Here is a 23069-nt window from a genome sequence, read left to right on the forward strand (position 1 = left end):
AGTTTGAGTCTCAGGAGACCCACTCCAGCTTTTTAATAAATTCAAAAGTGTTCAAGTGCTGAATGTGCTGTCTGGCAGGCACGTTCCCATGGGGCTGCCTGGCCAGTAAATGAGTCTTATCTGCATCAGCATGGTCTGTGCGACTGGAGTCTCTGTGTGCTCCCCATTCCCGGGTGCTAAAGCTGCTGCAGCTACCTCCAGTAAGTCTTTCAGGCACAGCCTGGGAGGGCTGTAGTCGGGTGTCCTCGAGTTCACACAGTACTGTAGCAGAGAGGGGTTTCACTTGATTTGTCTCAGTTTGTTGGGGGTGGAGGGGTAGACAATCCTGGTGCTGATCCTAAGCCACAGCTTGGGTGGTTCCTCCTCAGTGCACAGGCTGTGCCCGCTTGACACCGCAGCAATCTTTGCGGCGGTACCACCTGGCATACTGAGTCACTAACTTAGTACTGCACATGGGGTATGGCCCAATTACCACAGCAACTATCTTCACAGTGACACCAACTGGCAAACTGGACCACCGACTTGATGTTGGACATGGGTAATGATCCATTCGGTGCAGCAGCCTTCACCCCTCACTTCACTGCAGGCTTTCTTTGCTATGTCCTTTCCTACCTAGCTTGTACCAATGTTCAGGTGAACCCGTGCTCAACATGTAACCAGTGAAAACGTCAACATTAACCCAACTAGAAAAGCTTGTTTTGCTACATTGGGGATTTCATAGATCATGTTCTAAAGAAGTATTTGATTTTCCAGTTTCTCTCTAAGACAACCAACATTTAAAAATGACTAGTATATGTAGATTTTCACTCTCTGAAACACTAGGTAAAATATACAAGATACCAGTATAGTTAAACTGATAGCTAGTACCTCATACAAGCTTTAAGTGTTAGTTGGGGGTATTTTATTCAAAAGTAATCTAAGTATGCTTTAAAGTAGAAGGTATATGTCTTCTTAGGCCTCACCTGTAGACAGCTTTTATCTTGTTGGAGGCCTGTAAACAAACAACACTAATACTTAGAATGGGCTCTGCTTCAACCAGTTGCTCATCACTTGTTGGCTTTCTTGTCAATTTCATTTGCAAGCTTCTTATTTCATGACTTTTCATCCTCTTCTTGTATTTATCGCTCACCTGAAACATAGATTCTTTACTGTCCTTTGGATTGGATGACTTGTATCCATTCATACTTGATATCAGGGAACCTTGTTTTACTTTTTGTTTCAGCACTCCATTGGAGTGCATGTGTGTTCTTGCTCTGCGCCCTGTGTGTTGCTTCCACCATCAGGAACTTGCCTCCACACACTCTCCAAGTTGTTCTTCCTCCAGCTTTCTGCTTCCTCCCTGCCACTCCTCTTGCTTCCCTTTTTCATAACTCCCCTAAGTGTCTCTGTTGCTTCTCTTCACTTCTCTGTTTAGAGTTATAGCTCCTTTGTTTCCTGTCTCCTCTGCTGCTAAGTTGCGTTATCTTTGCAATATTTTGCATAATCGCATAGAACAGCATTATAATGCAATTGTATTCAAGGCATTGCAGTGTAACTACGTTCAGGACCTCCAAAAGTTTAACATATATTAGGCCTCCAAAAACTAAACTACCCTCAGCTGTAGAACAAAGGCTCCAGCCATGAGGGAGCTTAGAATGTGCTTGGGAACAGGAACGAGGTCCAGGCCCAAAAGATGGGCAGAAAGAGCACGTTGTGCTGAACGTTTTGGGGGTGGTCCCACCATTATAGGACCACCACATGCTGAGATATGGCCAAAATGTGATTCTCAACAAAGGCCCCGCAACACATTATGGGGTGAGTTTCCCGAGTGCGGTAAATATTAGATTAGCAGGTCACCCGCTGTGCCGGTGAGAGGCGCGGTGCTGCCTTAAGTGCATTTAGTTTTTTTTTCTTTCTAATGAGGGCGGCTCCTGCTGCATCTTCAGGGTGATGGGCGGTGGGGGCCTTGTTCCACAAGTCACCATTGTTGGAGGGCAGCCCATGGAGCCCACCCACGGCTGCCCCCTCTGGCTCCCTGTTTTGCTTTACTGCTGACTGAGATAAAATACACAGAGTGAGAGGGGTCGAAAAGATTCTCTGGAATGCCCCTCTTAATCTAAAGAAGACATTTAGTATATCTTTTTGCAAGGCTCGTGAAGGAAGGCCGGTATAACCAAAACTGTACTTTTAAAATGTGCAACAATGAAGTAGGACCATGTACAAAGACTCTTCAATCTATAAACAGCAAACATATACATGCAAAGATACAAACACCTATATTGATATATGTACATATATTCATACACAATACAAAGCAAATATTTAATAAAAAAGCATCACCGTACGGCCTGTTTGGTGCTTCATCTTTCTCCTGCCAGCAAGTCGTTGACCCAGGTTCGACCGCAATGAGAGAGAGAGACAGAGAGCTCTACTCTCACAGGAAATATATCAGGCATTCGACGTCTAAATCCTGATTGAGGTCTCTCAATCTCCACTGTCGACCTGGGTCTCTTATATACCTTAAACAAACGAGGAAAGAGCTTTCTGGGAAAACCTCTCCAGCTCTGCAAGAAATATTTATAAATGCTGGCTATGTAGGTCAGCTTTGAAAGAAACACGTCGGAACTTGGCCAAAATCCAAAAATGTCTTTTCCAAAACTAAACCGTTCCCTGCTGTACCTTAAACATCATTCTAGTACATCATCCTTATCTTGCTGACTGACTCCTCCACGTTATGTCCTAGCCCTTCAGTGAGAAAAGAACACGCAGAATAGAAAACACGTTGCATAACATGTTTTGTACGGAAACTACTTGCACCTTTAACGTGGCGGTGAAGCTAAGGCTAAGCTGAATACAAAATGGAGTCTGTCTAATTTCACAGTGAACGGCTAAGCCAAGTGCAAAGTGGTGCGACACAAAGTCAGTGGTCAAAACACAAATTTCACTACATTTCCCCCTGCTGGGAGCTGGTCATTCACTGTTGTGACGCGTGTGCTTGTGGCCGTCACATCTTCTCCCCCCCCCCCCACCAAGACAGGGGGAGCAGAGAGCACATACCATTTGAGGGAGTACATCAGCAATCCTCCCGTCCTCAGAAGCTGCCCAGGGGTGAGGTCCTGGGCCCCACCTGCCTCCTGCCGGGGGAGCGCGACGGCACTCCACCCGATCCTGTATATCCCTGTGGAGCACAATGGGGAAATTCCCCCCCCCCCCTCTCCGACATGCCCAAAACCGACATGCCCCCCTGCCTTCCCTCCCCCCGTATGGCCATACACACTTGGGGGCTGGGGATGGGATCCCGGCCCCCTCCAATTTAAGTCTGCCTAGGGGATGGGGTCCCCAGGTGGAATAAGACGATAAGCACCACTGTTTTTTTGCGCCGCCTCCCCCCCCCCCCCCCCCCCCAGCCCAGGTACATCGAGGGGAAAATTGATGAAAATATGGCAGAGCCCCACGTGCTCCGAGGGAGAAATAGGGTCAAAGGTCGCCAAAATTAAAGAAAATGCCATTACTCTGTCTGATTTGGATGATCCTGGTCTCCTTTTACTACTGAGTACACCAGAGCCAGTTGCAACCAGACCCACAGTGAAAAGTCCATAAACCGGAAATCCAAAATAATTGCGCGCACCGCTGGGGCAGAACCCAGTGCAACACTTTTTTTTTTGAGTGTGCGTGTTGTCACTTTTAACTGACATTTCATGCTATGGCATTAGACTTATGCCCCAGAAACCCCAGTGTGTGGTTGCCGTCTTTAGATTCCTTTTTCTGCTGGTTTGTCTGGGAGAATAATCAAGAGTTTTGAAGCCAGTGAAGCAGTAAATTGTGGTTTAGTTCAATGGAACATTGAGCACAAAAAATAGAGAAGTAGAGGAAGACTACCAGATTACCGACAAGTAGCAAAGAACTTCAAAAAACACTGAAGAAAACTTAAATTTTCGGAAGATTTTTTTTCTTGAGGAGTCGACCAAATGGGTCAGAAAAATGAGAAAGTTACGGAGCATACTCCTTTTAGATTTGTCCCCGGTGTCTCCATATGTTCTCACAAAAAGACAACCACAAAGTGTGCAACCTTTGCCATGTTTTTTTTTCTCCCCTTTTAAGAGTATGTCCTTCATTAACCATGTAGATGCTGAAATTACAAGCTACCAGCACATGGGTGTGGAATTTATTAAAATATGTACTTGTCCTTGACAAGTTGCTTCCTAAATCGACTTGTTCTGTAAAAAAAAAAAATATCTACTTGTCCCATTGGTGCCATGTAGTGCATCGACAAATTATGGCAGCAATCTCATTGTGTAAGAGCGCTTATAATAGCCTCTCTGATTATGCCAGGACTACTGCTATAGTAGGGCTTGAATACTTGCATTTTCAATCCCTACTATAGCAATTTCCTTATTTTGTCACCGTTCTGCAGATCTACATACTGGGGCTGGAGGAAGCACTAAGCAATAGTTCCAGGGCTGGAATGCCTGTAAGTCTGCAAACCTACTAACTTGCATGTTTTAAGGATTTTCACCAGCTTTTCTGTAATCTTTTCCCATAATGAGAAAGGTTGGTAATTTACTCCTGACAATGGCAGAAGTAGAAGTTCTTCCAGGGTTAGGAAAAAAGTGGTCGGAGGGAAAGTGAACTTGTAAACGCTCAACAGATTTTCACATAAGCAAATCTACATACGCATATTTGCTCGTGCTAAAATACAGTTTGCAAATATTTTCTAGGATTACGATTTCCTTGTCTACTTCTGTAAGTTCTTGTTAATTTATGGAAACCACTAATTCAAAGACATATACCATGAGCGCACTTTAGTGACTTGCTTTAAGAATGGGGTCCCTAATTAGGTTTGGTGTTAACAAAGCCATTTTGTTTTTATTAAACTTTTTTTTCTCTCTTTACCTATTGGCTGGCTTTACTTTGAGTGATCGCATTCTGCTCTTCAACAAGGAGCATATTGGCACATAAAGTAGTTTTGTTCAGTGCCAGGAACTACTGTGGAAATCAGTGGTGTAGCGAAACTGGAGGGGGCCCCCTGCACAGAATACGGACCCCCCACACCCCTTGGACTCACTCAAGGCGGGTGCTGTGCTGAGGGGCCACCTGGAGGGGGGATGAGGGCCTTTTGTTTCGCCACTGGTGGGAATGTGTACTTTTTGAGACCAAAAACGTTCTTTTTTTTCTTTTTACCAATGTGTGTTACAATGGTGAGGGCCTGGCAGCTCCCACAACAAGAAAGTGTTACAAAAACCATGTCAAAACAAGACATGCATTGACAAAACCAAAAGGCTCACAAAATATGTCGGATTGGTTGGCTTTACCAGTGCTTGTTTATTTTAATGCTTTTTTGGAAAGGCTAGCATGCATCAACACATTTTACTAAATGACGCTTCAAGGAAATAGCACCTAACATTTCATTGTAGTGAAACGCTTTTTTCCTACTTGCATTTTTTTCTGAACATTTTATTTTGAAAGCAAAGAATCATCATACTTCCTTACAAGCTTCTGCAAACATTTGCATAAAAGCACATAGCATTCTGGGATCATTATACTTAGCCTCATACTGTTAAACTTTTCAAACATGTGTACACTTTTTTTTTTACTGGAACCCACTGTAAGTAGTGCAGTGTGACCTTAAAATCTTCAGTTACAGCACTCACCCTAATAATGAAGGCTTTTCATTAATAAACCATAAAAACAAGTTTGAACATCATTAACATATGGACACACATATTACCTCAACTTCAGACAGTTTCCTTCTCTGTAAACTGGCAGCCAAAGGGTTTGTGTTGTAGTTTGCTGGGCCTGCTTGTCCCAAGGACAAAATAAACATGAAAACTTGTTGCCCTTGACCCCAAACAATATGTCCATGGCGTCAGGCGATAGGAATTCCACATCCCTGCAGCAAATAATGAAAACCAATGGCAAGATAAGCTGGGTCTACTTTAATATCGAAAGACAAAAAAAATGTAGTGAATTAGATTTCACCCAACATGTAGCTGTGTGTTTCTGTCTGTAAATGTTCATTGCTATACGTACATAACTGCATACATATTTATACAAGCACACATTGACATACATTTAGGTACACGTATTTTCAGTTTTCTTCTCTAACGACAATAAGGGAAGAGGTACTTCATGTAAGCAACCTAGTGAAACAGGGCTTGTGTCTCTTTTGCATTGCACTTCCTATTCAAACTGCCTGTTGGTAAACTCTGGCACTATATGATGCAGAGCACATTTATTTGTGCCTTTTCTGATATAAAACAAAGACTGGCAATTAAAAAGGGAAACAATGTGGATACACACATTGCCTGAACTAGTAAAGACAGTTCTACAGGACAATAACTCCATTATGTTTACTGCTGAAACTAACATTGGCCTGTTACAGTTCAGAGGGCTTGCACAATTTTAAATAAGGCTAGCAGCAACTGTGTGTCCTGCAGTAGTGTTTTGAGTTACAAAAGAGAAACTGTTTATTGCAAGGTATGCGGTTATTTCAAGGGGCGAGGATAGAATATTTCCCTCAGGGGATAATGTTGAGGTCAAACACTTATTAAAACCCCCATAATCAATTGCAGTGGTATGGGGGTGTATCATATGAATCATGTCTTGCGCACATCACAATGCTTAAAATGCTTTGCTCGCATCGCTTTTGTTTGCAAATTATATTCAAATCCAAAATCATGTAAAGAAAGTATTACACAGAGTACTCTCTGGTAAGAAAGTGCTATGGGTACATTTACAAATATATAATATCATGAATAAATCAAGGATAACATGTTTAAGAAATTAACTATTGGGCACTTAAATGTGCTTTACATTCAGAAAAGGCAACATGAGGATCTGCATACATGCATAAGGTAGTTCTGTTTCCACATTGAATGCAGCCATACTATGATGTGTTGAAAAATGTAACAAGACATGATATGGGTTACTTTTGCTATCTATGCTTACTAAACAGGAAGTTAACATTTCTTAATGTCTCACTGTCAGCACGGACCATTGACAACATTAACCTGCAATAGTGCAATTATTTCAGTGGTGGTTAGTTAGAAAATCATACATCCACATCTCGTGATTTTAAAACCACAATATTCTCTTTTTTACAACACACCATCAGAATATTTTACTAGAGCGCTGATTACCCAACAGAACCCTTATAATCCCTATCCACAAAGCCTTTTTACATTGCTTTCATCTCAACAGAATGGAAGGTGCACTCATTTATTTTAAAATGCAACTTGGGTTTCAATGATGTACATACAATTTTGCTGAAAGTGAAGACAAAACATCCAGGTATGAAAACACTGTACTAACATTATGTTATTCTGACTTATGTTAGTGCGTAGCAGGGATAACAGTAGCTTACAGACAAAACAAAGCTCAAAAGGGTTTGGGGTTTCATTCCTGCATGACTCACTTAATTGCCAAAGGTTACTATATTTATAACACAAGCAATCAGAGATTCGAATATACACCATAATACCCATTATTGTACCTCAACAGAATACAGTTGTGATAATGAATGAATGAAAGGGTAACAATGTTACCCACATTACTTAAAGATCTATGATGCTTCTCACAAAAATAGAAAGGTAAACTCCTTTACAGCAAAGAGTTTCCTGCGCTGAGGTGTACTCCACGGCAGTGTCATACACCAATGTAACATAATTATGGGCCACAGATACTAGAGTGTCATCCTTTGGCGAAACCAAAATGCAACATCTCCTCGGCCACTATACAGCAGAAAGAAAACAAAAATGGGCCATCACCCAACTTTAAAGGACGGTGAGGTGTGTATTGTGTGTTGTGTGTGTGTTGTGCGTAACAAGTCCAAGATCTGACCACCATGAAGGATCGACGTGGTTAAAAGCGGCCATACAGGTCAGCTAAAGTTCCTGCAGCTCGACTTCCAAGGGCGATCGAGTCTGTGTAAAAGCAATCCATGACTTTGCGTTATCAGATGATCGAGTACATGTTAGGGACTACAGTACAACCACCAAACAAGGCCCAAATGGAGAGGCAAATCGCACAAAAACGTTTACAAAGACACTATCTAACGATTATTCAAGGAAGAGTCAGCACCCAATGCAGGTTGACCACCTCAACAACAATTTAAAAAAAAACAAATTGCAGCAGACTCCCATAACTGGCGATCGGCCGCAATTTGTGTTAAGAAAAGGCCCAGCAAAATGCACAGCTGTTCTGATTCCTACACATAAAGCATGGAACTTTGAGTCATGTAGGTGTGCAATGCCATTTTAACTTTTAGTTACAAAAACAGTCACACAACAGGGAATAAAACATACTAATGGTTGGTAACCGTGAAATTAGCATCCTACAATTACAAATACAGTTAAAGCATATTGAGAGCACAGAAATGGAACAAAATATAAAAAAATTGTTTCATGCTAATTAGGTACAAAAACAGACATCCTCTTTAGGATAGTAGCACAGCAGCTACTAGTCTTGGCTAATCATGTTCCATAAACTATGTTATACTAATTACTAATCTAGTGTTCCCTAGTAGAGTGCTACTTGGCGATAAAGCCCTTCAATGCGTCGTCAGGGATTGTAAGCTGTATAAATACATTTATTATTGTATACACATACAAGTCTATGTCTAATATGGAAGCCTTATTTGTCACTATGTAAAGTTCACTCCCTCCTCCTTAAGGGATACATACCCCTATGCAGCCTATGCAGTCAATCAATCAATGAGGAATTATAAAGCTTGGCAAATCACCCATGGGGGTCTCAAGGCACTGGAAAAGCTGGCTGCCCCTCAGTGCTCTGTTCACTTGAATACTCAGGTGTTGAGACCTTACCTGAATTCTAGGAGCGATGAGGCAGTCCTGAGGTTCCAGGCCTTGACTGCCAGGTGAGGGAAGAACCTTCCTTTAATGTTGGCTCAGGGGCTTGGGTTTGGGGGCGTCTACGAGGAAGGGGAGGCGGATTGCAGGTGTCTGGTCAGTTGGTGGAATGTTTTTAGTTTGTTGATCTATGCTGGTCCTACGTTGTGCAGAGCTTTATATGCGGGGCTCCACATCTTGATTTGGCATCTCTTCTGAACCGGGAGCCAGTGTAGTTCCTTGAGGTGCGGGCGGGGGAGGTCGAGGATGAGTCTTGCCACAGAGTTTTGTATTGTCTGTAGTCTCTCCAGGAGGCATGCAGTGATTTCTACGTAGCCTGCTGGTGATGAGGGCCTGAGTGATGGTTCTTCTGGTGTTGATAGCTGGCTATGTGAAGATCTTATGGAGCATGGGTAGGGTGTGGAAGCAGGCGGATGAGACTGCGTTGACCTGTTTCTGCATGGATAACTTGCTATCTAGGATGATGCTGAGATTTTGGGGATGGTCTGTGTGGGTGGAGGTGGGGCTGAGGTCCACAGGTGACTGGGCGTTGTTCCATGGCAAGGTGTTGCTCCCAAAGATGAGGGCTTCTGTCTTGTCTGTGTCGAGCTTGAGACAGTTGTCCTTCACCCAGTCGGTGATGCTCCTCATGCATCTGTGCAAGTTGACTCTGGTGGTTGAGGGGTCTTCTGACAGTGACAAGATGAGCTGGGTGTTGCCGGCATAGGAGATGATGTTGAGTTTGGGCGATCTGGTTATGTTGGCCTGGGGGTTCATGTACGTGTTGAATAGGGTGGGACTGAGGAGCGATTTTTGTGAGACGCTGCAGATGATCTTCTTGGGATCCAAGGTGTGCGGTGGGAGATGGATTCTGTGGGTTGTTCCAATGAGGTACGAGGTGATCCATTTGATTTGACTCTTTGGATTCCAATTTGGTGAAGTCTGTTGATCAAGGTTTGGTGGGAGATGATGTCAAAAGCGGCTTATAGGCCGAGGAGGATGAGGGCTGCTGTTTGATGTCATTTGTGGCTGTGATCAGGACTGTCTCTGTGCTGTGGTTGGCTTGGAATCTGGATTGAGATTCATTATACAGTTTCCAAACAAAAAATGAGCAAAAAATTCCCTAAACTTACTGTACTGAAGATAAAAATAAAACATATAAAAATACATAAGACAAGACAATAAAGAACAACCAAACAGGTAGACATGCAACAATTAGATATAATTGTGATTTCACACACCACCTTCATCAGGGCAATGTATCAAAATAGGTACTGGACTTGTTACTCAGTCTAGACAAAAATCCAGGGCATTTCTCAATATGACTTCTTTCCTACATACTGTCTTACATTAGAAAAGTGCAACTGCAGAGATATACTATTAGTAATAACACTCCTATCCTGTGTTCCCCTAAGTCTCCCGATAACAATGGTACCTCACTCGTGTGGGTAGGCCTACTGCCAGCCACAGGAAACAGCCAAAAAGGCAAAAAGGCAACAGGGACACATGGCATTTTTCAATTGAACACAGAGCCCCTTTTTTTCTTCTTCTTTTTTTTTTTTTTTTTTTTTTTCTTCTTATTTTTTTGCAGAGTACCTATCTGTGGATTTTGGGCCCTAGCTCAGCCGGCAGCTAGAGAAACCTAGCAAACCTATACATGTTTTGAAAACTAGACTCCTAGAAGAATCCAGGATGGGGTGACTTGCGTGGCTCCTAATAGGTTGTGTTACCCAGAATGTGACTTAAAAATTACATTTGGAATATCTGCAGGGAGCCACATATGTCCTTCCACTCAGCATTCCCCTGAGTCTTCTGATAAAAAATGGTACCTCATGTGTGGCTAGGCCTAGTGCCTGCGACAGCACAAATCAAACAACGGTCAATGAGAGTCCCTTTGCCTGTTAGTTTGATCCGTTCGTGTTGTGGGCGCTAGGCCCAGCCGCAATAGTTGGGCAGAATTTTTATTGGGACAAGTGGGAAAATGCTGGGTGGTTGGAATTCTGTGGTTTCCTCCTGATTCTTGAAGAAATTAGCACAGAAATGCAAGGAAAAGGTGTGATTTTAATCACATTTTGAGGTTTACAGGGCATTGTGGGTAAGAAAACTTGATGTGATCTATGAGAGGCATACCACCCTATACACCCCTGGGTGTCTAATTTCGGAAAATATCTAGATTTGGTAGAATTTTCCTAGAGACAATGTACACCCTGGCAGAGAGAGACAGAAAAGACAAATATTACTGCACAACAATCTATTCCTCAAGTACACACATACTGGATGAATTTGTCACAAGGGTGATAGAAAGCTCCAAAATGTAAATTTTATTGACAAGAGATTTGACAAAAATGAAATAAACTGTAAATAATTGAAAATTCATAAAACTGAACGAATGGCTTGCATCTTGTGAGCTGTAAAGCTGCCACAAAGCCCCAATTGCATTACAGGCCATTCACAAACCTTTATTGCGTGACGCACACAAAACCATTCACACCACCAGCCGCGGGCCCAGCACATTACAACCTTCACTTCAAGAGACAGCGCCATTCAAGGGCCCATTATTTTCATACGCCCACATGACTGACACAGCAATCACACTGGCTGAAGGAGTGTGTGGACTGGAATGCACCTTGCAGTGTGTGTGCACTGACCAGCAGAAAGTCACAGTTCACACACTGCCAGTCAAACGGCAGCTCTCACACACCGCCAATCCATGCACACTGCCAGCTTACCACTATCCATGCCCACTGTCAGCCAAGCACCAGTCCATGCACACTGCCAGCCAAGTGCCAGTCCATGCTCATGACCAACCAAGTGCCAGTCCACGCACATGACCAACCAAGCGCCAATCCAGGCACACCACCAGCGAAGCGCCCGTTAATGCACACCAGCAGTCAGGTGGCAGTTACACACCGCCAGTCAGGCACCAGTCCACACACACTGCCATCACATTTTATTTTAAACAAAATAAAAAACACAAACCGATTTGAAGGAGATGAAAAACCACCTAATACTACAAACACCACAGGTCTAACTAAATACAGGGGCCGGCGGTATTCCGCCACTTTTGCCCCGGCGGTGATAATCCGCCTGGGCAGCGCTGCCCAGGGGATTAAGAGTCCCCGACCGCCAGCCTTTTTCTGGCGGTTTGCACGGGGAGTCGTGGGGCCCCAGGTTTCCGCCCGCCGGCCCAGCGGGGATCTCCAAATTGCCGCGGCGGGGGTGCGGACGCATTGGCGGGCGCATGGTGGTCAGATCTTGGCGGGCGGCAAGGTCGTAATGACCCCCATAGTCTCCTAAGGCAAACAAGACGATAACCCTCTGGTACAATGTACTAAATCTAGCAAGAGTAGAGAACTTTTTACTATCAATTATAAGTAATATCATCTATCGCTTAAACATAATGTAAGCATGAAGGTTAAAAGTAGAACCCATATAAACTAACAATGTAGGCTACAAGCTACCTTCCTTGAAAATCCAAGAAGGAATTTTGAGACAGACACCCTCAGTGCTGTATAATCCCATCAATGGAACATCATTCTATTGATGAACGACCATAAATGAAACATAGTGTCACACAAATACCATATAAAAGTATAAGAGACACTTCAACATATTAACCAACACTAATGAGTGTTATTGTAAATAAACATTCTTTCCAAAAGCTGGATCATATACTGAGCCTCCCATGGAGTTGTAAATATCAAAAATGCCCTCTAAGGAAAACTAGATCTCACAAATTTATGATATTGTCAGTTAGAGAAAATAACACTTTACAGAGGGTGGAACTCTGTACCCTCAAATGAGGGTCTAATAGTTCACAAGCTGAGTAATCCCAACTCAATATATATATATATATATATATATATATATGTTTGATGGCATGTGTAGCTGCAGATACACATGTTGTGCACAGTCCGCCATCTGGTGTTGGGCTCGGAGTGTTACAAGTTGTTTTTCTTCGAAGAAGTCTTTTCGAGTCACGAGACCGAGGGACTCCTCCTATTTCGATTCCATTGCGCATGGGCGTCGACTCCATCTTAGATTGTTTTTTTTCCGCCATCGGGTTCGAACGTGTTCCTTTTCGCTCCGTGTTTCGGGTCGGAAAGTTAGTTAGAATCTCTGAAAAAAACATCGGTATTGTTTGCGTTCGGTATCGGGTTAGTTAGAACAAATCGACACCGAATTTTGAAGAGCTCCGGTGGCCCTTCGGGGTTTTTTCGATCCCCCGTCGGGGCCTGGTCGGCCCGGCCACGTGCGACTTCAAGGCTGATGGAACGGACCCCATTCCGCTTCTGCCCAAAATGCCATAACAAGTATCCGTATACGGATCAGCATCTGGTCTGTAACTTGTGCTTGTCCCCCGAGCACAAGGAGGATACTTGTGAAGCCTGTCGAGCGTTTCGGTCGAGGAAGACGCTGAGAGACCGAAGAGCCAGAAGGCTACAAATGGCGTCCACGCCGACAGGTCAAGAACGTTTCGAGGAGGAAGAAGAAGCTTTCTCCATCCACGAGTCGGATTCTGAAGAACTTGACGCCGTAGAAATGCCAAAAACCGTGAGTAAGACGTCGAAAATCAAGACTCACGAGAAGTCTACAAAAGCCCAGGGGACGCCACCGCCAACAGGCCATGGCTTAACCCGGAAACTAGGTGACCGATCCAAGGCACCGAAAAAGGGCATGCTGGTGTCGAAGTCATCCGACTCCGGTCGAGATACCGCCACACAGCAACCTCGGAGCCGAGACGGCGGCTCCGAGAAGATTCGGCACAGAGACAGCGGAACCGAAGAATTTCGTCACCGAGACACCACGCCGAAAACAAAGAAGGTTTCTTCGGAGCCTAAAAAGACTTCCGAAAAGGTTTCGGTTCCGAAACATCCAGCCTCGGAGCCGAAAACTGGTTCCTATACAGAGGAACAAGGATTAACCTCCCAATTACATAGATTTGGAGAGGAGCTTCAAGCTGTAGAACCTGACTACACGCAAAGAAGGCTTCATATTCATGAGGACACAGGGAAGATAACCACTCTTCCCCCAATCAAAATAAAAAGGAAACTTGCCTTTCAACAAAAGGACAAGCAACCACAGGCAAAGGTGGCAAGGAAGACAACCCCACCACCGTCTCCACCACCATCAATACATGCATCACCAGCAACAACTCCACCACTGATGCACTCACCAGCTCATACTACAATGAGTCAGGATGATCCCGATGCATGGGACCTTTACGATGCTCCAGTGTCTGACAACAGCCCAGACTCGTATCCTACAAAACCGTCACCACCTGAGGACAGTACATCCTACACACAGGTGGTCGCAAGGGCAGCCGAATTTCACAACGTCACCTTACATTCTGAATCAATTGAGGATGACTTTCTGTTTAACACCCTATCCTCCACCCATAGCCAGTACCAAAGCCTTCCTATGCTCCCAGGAATGCTAAGACATTCAAAACAAATATTTCAGGACCCAGTTAAAGGCAGAGCCATAACTCCAAGGGTGGAGAAAAAGTACAAGCCACCGCCAACAGATCCAATTTATATTACAACACAACTAACACCAGACTCCGTAGTTGCTGCTCGTAAGAGAGCCAACTCTCATACCTCAGGAGACGCACCACCTCCAGACAAAGAGAGCCGCAAATTTGATGCTGCGGGCAAAAGAGTTGCAGCACAACCAGCAAACCAATGGCGTATTGCCAATTCACAGGCACTTTTGGCAAGATATGACAGAGCTCATTGGGATGAAATGCAACATTTCATAGAACACTTACCCAAAGAGTTCCAAAAAAGGGCGCAACAGGTGGTGGAAGAGGGACAAAGTATCTCAAATAATCAGATACGGTCTTCCATGGATGCAGCAGCTGCAAGGACAGTAAACACTGCAATCACGATACGAAGGCATGCATGGCTGCGCACTTCAGGGTTCAAGCCGGAAATCCAACAAGCTGTGCTCAATATGCCATTTAATGAACAGCAATTGTTTGGGCCGGAGGTCGACACTGCCATTGAGAAACTCAAAAAAGACACCGATACAGCCAAAGCCATGGGCGCACTCTACTCCCCGCAGAGCAGAGGCACATTTCGGAAAACACCTTTTAGGGGAGGGTTTCGAGGTCAACCCACAGAAACCACAACTTCACAAACAAGGCCTACTTACCAGGGTCAATATCAGAGGGGAGGTTTTCGGGGGCAATATAGAGGGGGCCAATTCCAAAAAAATCAAGGAAATTCCAAGGCCCCAAAGCTCCTCAAAATAAACAGTGACTCACAAGTCAAACAACCCCATCACATAACACCTGTGGGGGGAAGACTAAGCCAATTTTACAAACTTTGGGAGGAAATAACAACAGACACTTGGGTCTTAGCAATTATCCAGCATGGTTATTGCATAGAATTTCTCCAATTCCCTCCAAACGTCCCACCGAAAACACACAATATGTCAAAACAACATATAGATCTTCTAGGACTAGAAGTTCAAGCACAAAAGGACGCAATAGAATTAGTACCAAATCTACAAAAAACACAGGAGTTTACTCACTGTACTTTCTAATACCCAAAAAGGACAAAACTCTGAGACCAATACTAGATCTCAGAACACTAAATACCTACATCAAATCAGACCACTTTCACATGGTCACGTTGCAAGACGTAATCCCATTGCTCAAACAGCAAGACTATATGACAACATTAGACCTAAAAGATGCGTATTTCCATATACCAATACATCCTTCACACAGGAAATACCTAAGGTTCGTATTCCAAGGAATACATTACCAATTCAAAGTGTTGCCATTCGGAATAACAACTGCGCCAAGAGTTTTTACAAAATGCCTGGCAGTAGTAGCTGCACATATCAGAAGGCAGCAAATACATGTGTTCCCGTACTTAGACGACTGGTTAATCAAAACCAACACGCTAAGACAGTGTTCACAGCACACAAAATATGTCATACAGACCCTTCACGGGCTAGGTTTCTCCATCAACTACGCAAAGTCACACCTTTTGCCGTGTCAAACACAGCAATACTTAGGAGCGACAATCAACACAGCAAAAGGGATTGCCACTCCAAGTCCACAAAGGGTTCAAACATTTCACAAGGTAATACAGGCCATGTATCCAACACAAAAGATACAAGTCAAAATGGTAATGAAACTCCTAGGCATGATGTCTTCATGCATAGCCATTGTCCCGAACGCAAGATTGCACATGCGGCCCTTACAACAGTGCCTAGCATCACAATGGTCACAAGCACAGGGTCAACTTCTAGATCTGGTGTTGATAGACCGCCAAACATACATCTCGCTTCTATGGTGGAACAGTACAAATTTAAACCGAGGGCGGCCTTTCCAAGACCCAGTGCCACAATACGTCATAACGACCGATGCTTCCATGACAGGGTGGGGAGCACACCTCAATCAACACAGCATCCAAGGACAATGGGACATACATCAGAGGCAGTTTCATATAAATCACTTAGAACTGTTAGCAGTATTTCTAGCACTGAAAGCATTTCAACCCATAATAACCCAAAAATACATTCTTGTCAAAACTGACAACAATGTATTATCTAAACAAACAAGGAGGGACACACTTGACACAGTTGTGCCTCCTAACACAAAAAATATGGCATTTGGCGATTCACAACCACATTCGCCTAATAGCACAATTTATTCCAGGGATTCAGAACCAGTTGGCAGACAATCTCTCTCGAGATTACCAACAAACCCATGAATGGGAAATTCACCCCCAAATACTAAACACTTACTTTCAAATTTGGGGAACACCTCAAATAGATCTATTTGCAACAAAGGAAAACTCAAAATGCCAAAACTTCGCATCCAGGTACCCACAAGATCAATCCCAAGGCAATGCTCTATGGATGAACTGGTCAGGGATATTTGCGTACGCTTTTCCCCCTCTCCCTCTCCTTCCATATCTAGTAAACAGGTTGAGTCAAAACAAACTCAAACTCATACTAATAGCACCAACATGGGCAAGGCAACCTTGGTACACAACACTACTAGACCTTTCAGTAGTACCTCATGTCAAACTACCCAACAGACCATATCTGTTAACACAACACAAACAACAGATCTGACATCCAAATCCAGCATCTCTGAATCTAGCAATTTGGCTCCTGAAATCCTAGAATTCGGACACTTAGACCTCACACAAGAATGTATGGAGGTCATAAGACAAGCTAGGAAACCTACCACTAGACACTGCTATGCAAATAAGATTTGTCTATTACTGCCATAATAATCAAATTCAGCCACTACACGCATCTCCAAAAGATATAGTAGGGTATTTACTACATTTGCAAACATCAAATCTAGCTTTCTCTTCCATAAAGATACATCTCACCGCAATATCAGCTTACCTGCAATTTACTCATTCAACTTCACTATTTAGAATACCAGTTATTAAAGCGTTTATGGAAGGCCTAAAGAGAATTATACCACCAAGAACACCACCTGTTCCTTCATGGAACCTCAACATTGTCTTAACAAGACTCATGGGTCCACCTTTTGAGCCCATGCATTCTTGTGAAATGCAATACTTAACGTGGAAAGTTGCATTTTTAATTGCCATCACATCTCTAAGAAGAGTGAGTGAGATTCAAGCATTTACCATACAAGAACCATTTATTCAAATACACAAGAATAAAGTAGTTCTAAGGACAAATACCAAAGGTTATCTCACTGTTCCACTTAAATCAAACCGTAGATTTACCAGTGTTCTTCCCACAGCCAGATTCTGTAGCTGAAAGAGCACTACATACATTAGACATCAAAAGAGCTCTAATGTACTACATTGACAGAACGAAACTAATTAGAAAAACAAAACAACTATTTATTGCCTTTCAAAAACCTCATACAAGAAATCCAATTTCAAAACAAGGCATTGCTAGGTGGATAGTTAAATGTATTCAAACCTGCTATCTTAAAGCAAAAAGAGAACTGCCTATTACACCAAAGGCACACTCAACCAGAAAGAAAGGTGCTACCATGGCCTTTCTAGGAAATATTCCAATGAACGAAATATGTTAGGCAGCAACATAGTCTACGCCTCATACATTTACCAAGCACTACTGTGTAGATGTGTTAACCACACAACAAGCCATAGTAGGTCAAGCTGTACTAAGAACATTATTTCAAACTACTTCAACTCCTACAGGCTGAACCACCGCTTTTGGGGAGATAACTGCTTACTAGTCTATGCACAGCATGTGTATCTGCAGCTACACATGCCATCGAACGGAAAATGTCACTTACCCAATGTACATCTGTTCGTGGCATTAGTCGCTGCAGATTCACATGCGCCCACCCGCCTCCCCGGGAGCCTGTAGCCGTTTAGAAGTAGATCTTGAACATTTGAACATTTGTACATTTGTAAATATATTACTTTAACCTTTCTTATGTACATACGTATTAATTCCATTGCATGGGCACTATTACTAACATACACAACTCCTACCTCGCCCTCTGCGGGGAAAACAATCTAAGATGGAGTCGACGCCCATGCGCAATGAAATCGAAATAGGAGGAGTCCCTCGGTCTCGTGACCCGAAAAGACTTCTTCGAAGAAAAACAACTTGTAACACTCCGAGCCCAACACCAGATGGCGGACTGTGCACAGCATGTGAATCTGCAGCCACTAATGCCACGAACAGATGTACACTGGGTAAGTGACATTTTCCATATATCTCATACAAAAGATACTCCACCTAGAGTAAGGTACATACCATGAAATAATCCACTCTTGAGCTCAAGATCTTATGGTTAGAGAAGGCTGTATGGCCTGTATAACAGGTATCAACTAAGAATCTAAACGGATCTGAAGCCGAAAGTCACCACTTCTGCACCAAGGTGTAAATAATAATAATGAAATTCACTTATTGTGGGATAGAAGGGTTTTCTTTAAAGACTATGACTCCACTTAGTAGTTCTTCAGAATAGATGCACCTATAATATTCTTCATTATCCTAAAAGGCCAGAGATAAGGGTCATGACAAAACATGTAAAGAACCACAGAATTATCTCAGTAACCAGGAACCCGTGCATGAAGCAGAAACACTACACTGGTTATCACCAGATGAAATACATATTCCAACTCCGTCATGTATAAACATTTCTTTCCTCAAAAGTCAGAAAGAATCCAATCAGAACATTCAAAGACATGTCTAGGTGACTTTGCCACACCGATCAGTTCTAAATCTCTGCAAAGCCGAATCAGCATGTACACCATCAAACGGCATATCTTTCAGGCTATTCTGTACAGCCTCTGAAAACACAGAATGATGCAACCATGAATGCCTGCACAGGCCTCAAATTCATAAAAATTTTACTAGACCTGTGGGTCGAGTAACTTAAATAATCTACTCGACCTAACTGTAATGTACTTGACCCGTAAACGGGTCTCAAATTGTGTGATCCTAGACAAATAATTACAGTCTCACCTTTTTCTTCATTCTTACATATGATTGCACTTTCAACTATGTGAGCTCTGTATTTCTGCAGTACAGAAAAATCTATTTTGTTTGATTAAGTAGACTGAAGTTTGGTGCATGTATCACAAGAATCTAGCCCACATATAGAAGACACATGACCCATGTCTTGCTTTTAGTTTACTAACAGCATTGCTATCAGGGCAGGAGTGTTTCTCAGTTTGATTAAACACTCACTTTTAATAAATATAATACTAAACCATGATGTGGTAGCATATTGTCATCTACACACAGTAAATTTTCAAGAAATGTCCAAAAACTTATCCATTAACTTGCAGCTTTACTGATAAAACTATAAAATGTATTAACAATCTGTGAAAATTGGGTTTGAGAAAACATATCCTTTGCACATGAACACGTAAAATATTCTGATTTGTTTTCATCCTATTAAAATATTTTTTCATCACGCAGAAATACAAAAAATAGGCTTTCACAACTACTGAAATATATTTTGAAATGTTTGTACAGTTGAATTAGTCATTTAAATGTTGTGTGTTAGGAAAAGCTTGAATCCTTATGTTCGATGGCATGTGTAGCTGCAGATACACATGCTGTGCATTATCCTGCCATCTAGTGTTGGGCTCGGAGTGTTACAAGTTGTTTTTCTTTGAAGAAGTCTTTTCGAGTCACGAGACTGAGGGACTCCTCCCTTTCGGCTCCATTGCGCATGGGCGTCGACTCCATCTTAGATTTTTTTCTTTCCGCCATCGGGTTCGTACGTGTTCCTCTTCGCTCCGTATTTCGATTCGGGAAAGTTAGTTAGTTATCGGAAAATTAGACGGTATTGTTCGCGCTCGGTACTGGTTTAGTGTTAGCACATCGACACTGAAAAAAGAAGCGCTCCGGCGGCCCTTCGGGGCTTCCACTCTCCAGCGGGCCCTGGTCAGCCCGGCCGCGTCCATCTTCAAACCTCATGGACCGGACACCCTTCCGCTTCTGCCCCAATTGCCACGCAAAGTATCCTTAGACAGACCAACACTTGGTCTGTAATCTGTGTTTATCTCCGGAACACAGGGAGGATACTTGCGAGGCCTGTCGGGCATTTCGATCCAAGAAAACACTACGAAATCAAAGACTCCAGATGGCGTCGACACCGGCCGAGTGGATCGACGTCGAGGAAGAGGAGAGATTTTCGATTCGAGATTCCGACTCGGACAAGTCCGAAAGTGAGCAGCCGAAGACGCAGCAACAAACTGAGTAAACCAGCCCCGGCAAAGACTCACTCAAAAATAATAAAGGCCAAGGGGATGCCACCGCCAACAGGCCATGGCTTAACCCGAAAACACAGTGACCAAACATCAGCACCAAAAAAGGCCTCCCAGCAGCCGAAGACATCCGACTCCGGTCGAGATCCCGGCTCCGAACCATCTCGGCACCGAGAGTTTGGCACCCCTAAAGTCAAGAAGTTTTCCTCTGAGCCGAAAAAGACTGTACAAAAAGCTTCGGTGAGCCTCGGAGCCGAAACCAGGCTCCTATACGGAAGAGCAAGGCCTTTCAAGTCAGTTGCAAGGGCACAGATTTGAACAAGAACTGGGCATGGGAGAGCCAGACCATACCCAGAGGAGGCTGCACATACAAAAGGACACGGGGAAAATACAAACTCTTCCTCCAATAAAAATCAAGCGAAAGCTAGCATTCCAGGAGATGGAAATGCAGCCAAAAGCGAAAGTGGCTAAAGACAAAACACCATCAAGGTTCTCGCCACAGCAATCTCCATTGCATTCGCCACACCTGTCCCCGGTAGCGACACCCCCAATGACGCAGTCGCCAACACACACGGGGATGACACAAGATGACCCGGATGCATGGGACTTGTATGATGCACCAGTCTCAGACAATAGTCCCGATTGCTACCTGGCAAGGCTGTCACCACCTGAGGACAGCACTGCATATATGCAGGTGGTTTCAAGGGCAGCTACATTCCATGATGTAGCAATGCATGCAGAGCCCATAGAGGACGATTTTTTGTTTAACACCTTGGCATCCACTCACAGCTCATACCAAAGTTTGCCAATGCTGCCAGGCATGTTAGAACACGCCAAACAATTGTTCCAGGACCCAGTAAAAGGCAGAGCCATCACGTCTAGGGTGGAGAAGAAATATAAACCTCCCCCAACTGACCCTGTGTTTATCACACAACAATTAACTCCTGATTCGGTGGTAGTAGGAGCAGCCCGAAAGAGGGCAAACTCCCAATCCTCAGGAGACGCACCACCGCCCGACAAGGAAAGTCAGAAATTCAATGCAGCAGGCAAGAGGGTGGCAGCACAGACAGCCAATCAATGGCGGATTGCCAATTCCCAAGCTCTACCGACTCGATAGGACAGGGCACATTTGGATGAAATGCAACATCTCATTCAGCACCTTCCCAAGGAGTACCAAAAACGTGCCCAACAGGTTGTTGAGGAAGGACAAACTATTTCTAACAACCAAATACGATCGGCTATGGACTCAGCAGACACGGCGGCAAGGACAGTGAACACTGCAGTAACCATTCGTAGGCACGCTTGGTTACGGAGCTCCGGTTTTGAGCCAGAAATCCAGCAGGCTGTGCTGAATATGCCGTTCAACCAAGAACAATTGTTTGGGCCGGAGGAGGATATGGCAATAGAAAACTCAAAAAGGACACAGACACGGCCAAAGCCATGGGCACGCTCTACTCCCCACAGAGCAGAGGCACTTTTAGAAAGCCGCACTTTAGAGGGGGGTTTCGTTCCCAAACCACAGAGCCTTCCACCTCACAAGTCAGACCCACATATTAGGGCCAGTATCGGAGAAGAGGTTTTCGAGGACAATATAGGGGTGGACAATTCCCTAAGGCAAGAGGGAAATTCCAGAGCCCAAAAACCCCACAAACCAAACAGTGACTTCAATGTCACAAACCCCCACCACTCAAAACCAGTAGGGGGAGACTTACCGCTTACTACCACAACTGGGAAAACATATCTACGGACACATGGGTCCTAGCCATTATCCAACATGGTTATTGCATAGAATTCCTACAATTGCCACCAGATGTGCCTCCAAGAGCACACAATATGTCCAAACAACACTTAGACCTGTTACAGCTAGAAGTCCAAGCATTGTTACAAAAACAAGCAATAGAACTAGTACCCAACCATCAAAAAGGAACAGGTGTCTACTCCCTGTATTTCCTAATTCCAAAGAAAGACAAAACGCTGAGACCCATATTAAACCTCAGAACACTGAATTTTTACATCAAATCAGATCACTTTCACATGGTAACACTTCAAGACGTGATTCCCTTGCTCAAAAAACAAGACTACATGTCAACATTAGATCTCAAGGATGCTTATTTCCACATACCCATACATCCTTCCCACAGGAAATACTTAAGGTTTGTAATCCAAGGCGTGCATTACCAATTCAAAGTGTTGCCATTCGGGATAACAACAGCCCCAAGGGTATTCACAAAATGCCTTGCAGTAGTAGCCGCTCACATCAGGAGACAGCACATGCACGTATTCCCTTACTTAGACGATTGGTTAATAAAAACCAGGACTCAGCAACAGTGTCTTCTACACACACAATACGTCATAGAAACCCTACACAAACTAGGGTTCTGTCTAAACTACCAAAAATCACATCTACAACCGTGCCAAGTACAACAATATTTGGGAGCAACAATCGACACACAAAAGGCGATTGCCACTTCAAGTCCACAACGAGTACAAGCCTTCCAAAATAAAATGTTAACCATGTACCCAAACCAGCACT

The 23069-nt window shown here is 43.7% G+C and overlaps 1 protein-coding gene across 2 annotated transcripts in view; it reads left to right on the forward strand.

Annotated features, from left to right (window-relative positions):
* Positions 1–23069, forward strand: part of LRRC41 (leucine rich repeat containing 41) — a 117439-nt gene that overhangs the window by 50244 nt on the left and 44126 nt on the right. The window lies entirely within an intron of this gene.

Source organism: Pleurodeles waltl, chromosome 4_2, assembly GCF_031143425.1.
Source record: "Pleurodeles waltl isolate 20211129_DDA chromosome 4_2, aPleWal1.hap1.20221129, whole genome shotgun sequence".
In the NCBI taxonomy this organism is placed as follows: domain Eukaryota; kingdom Metazoa; phylum Chordata; class Amphibia; order Caudata; family Salamandridae; genus Pleurodeles; species Pleurodeles waltl.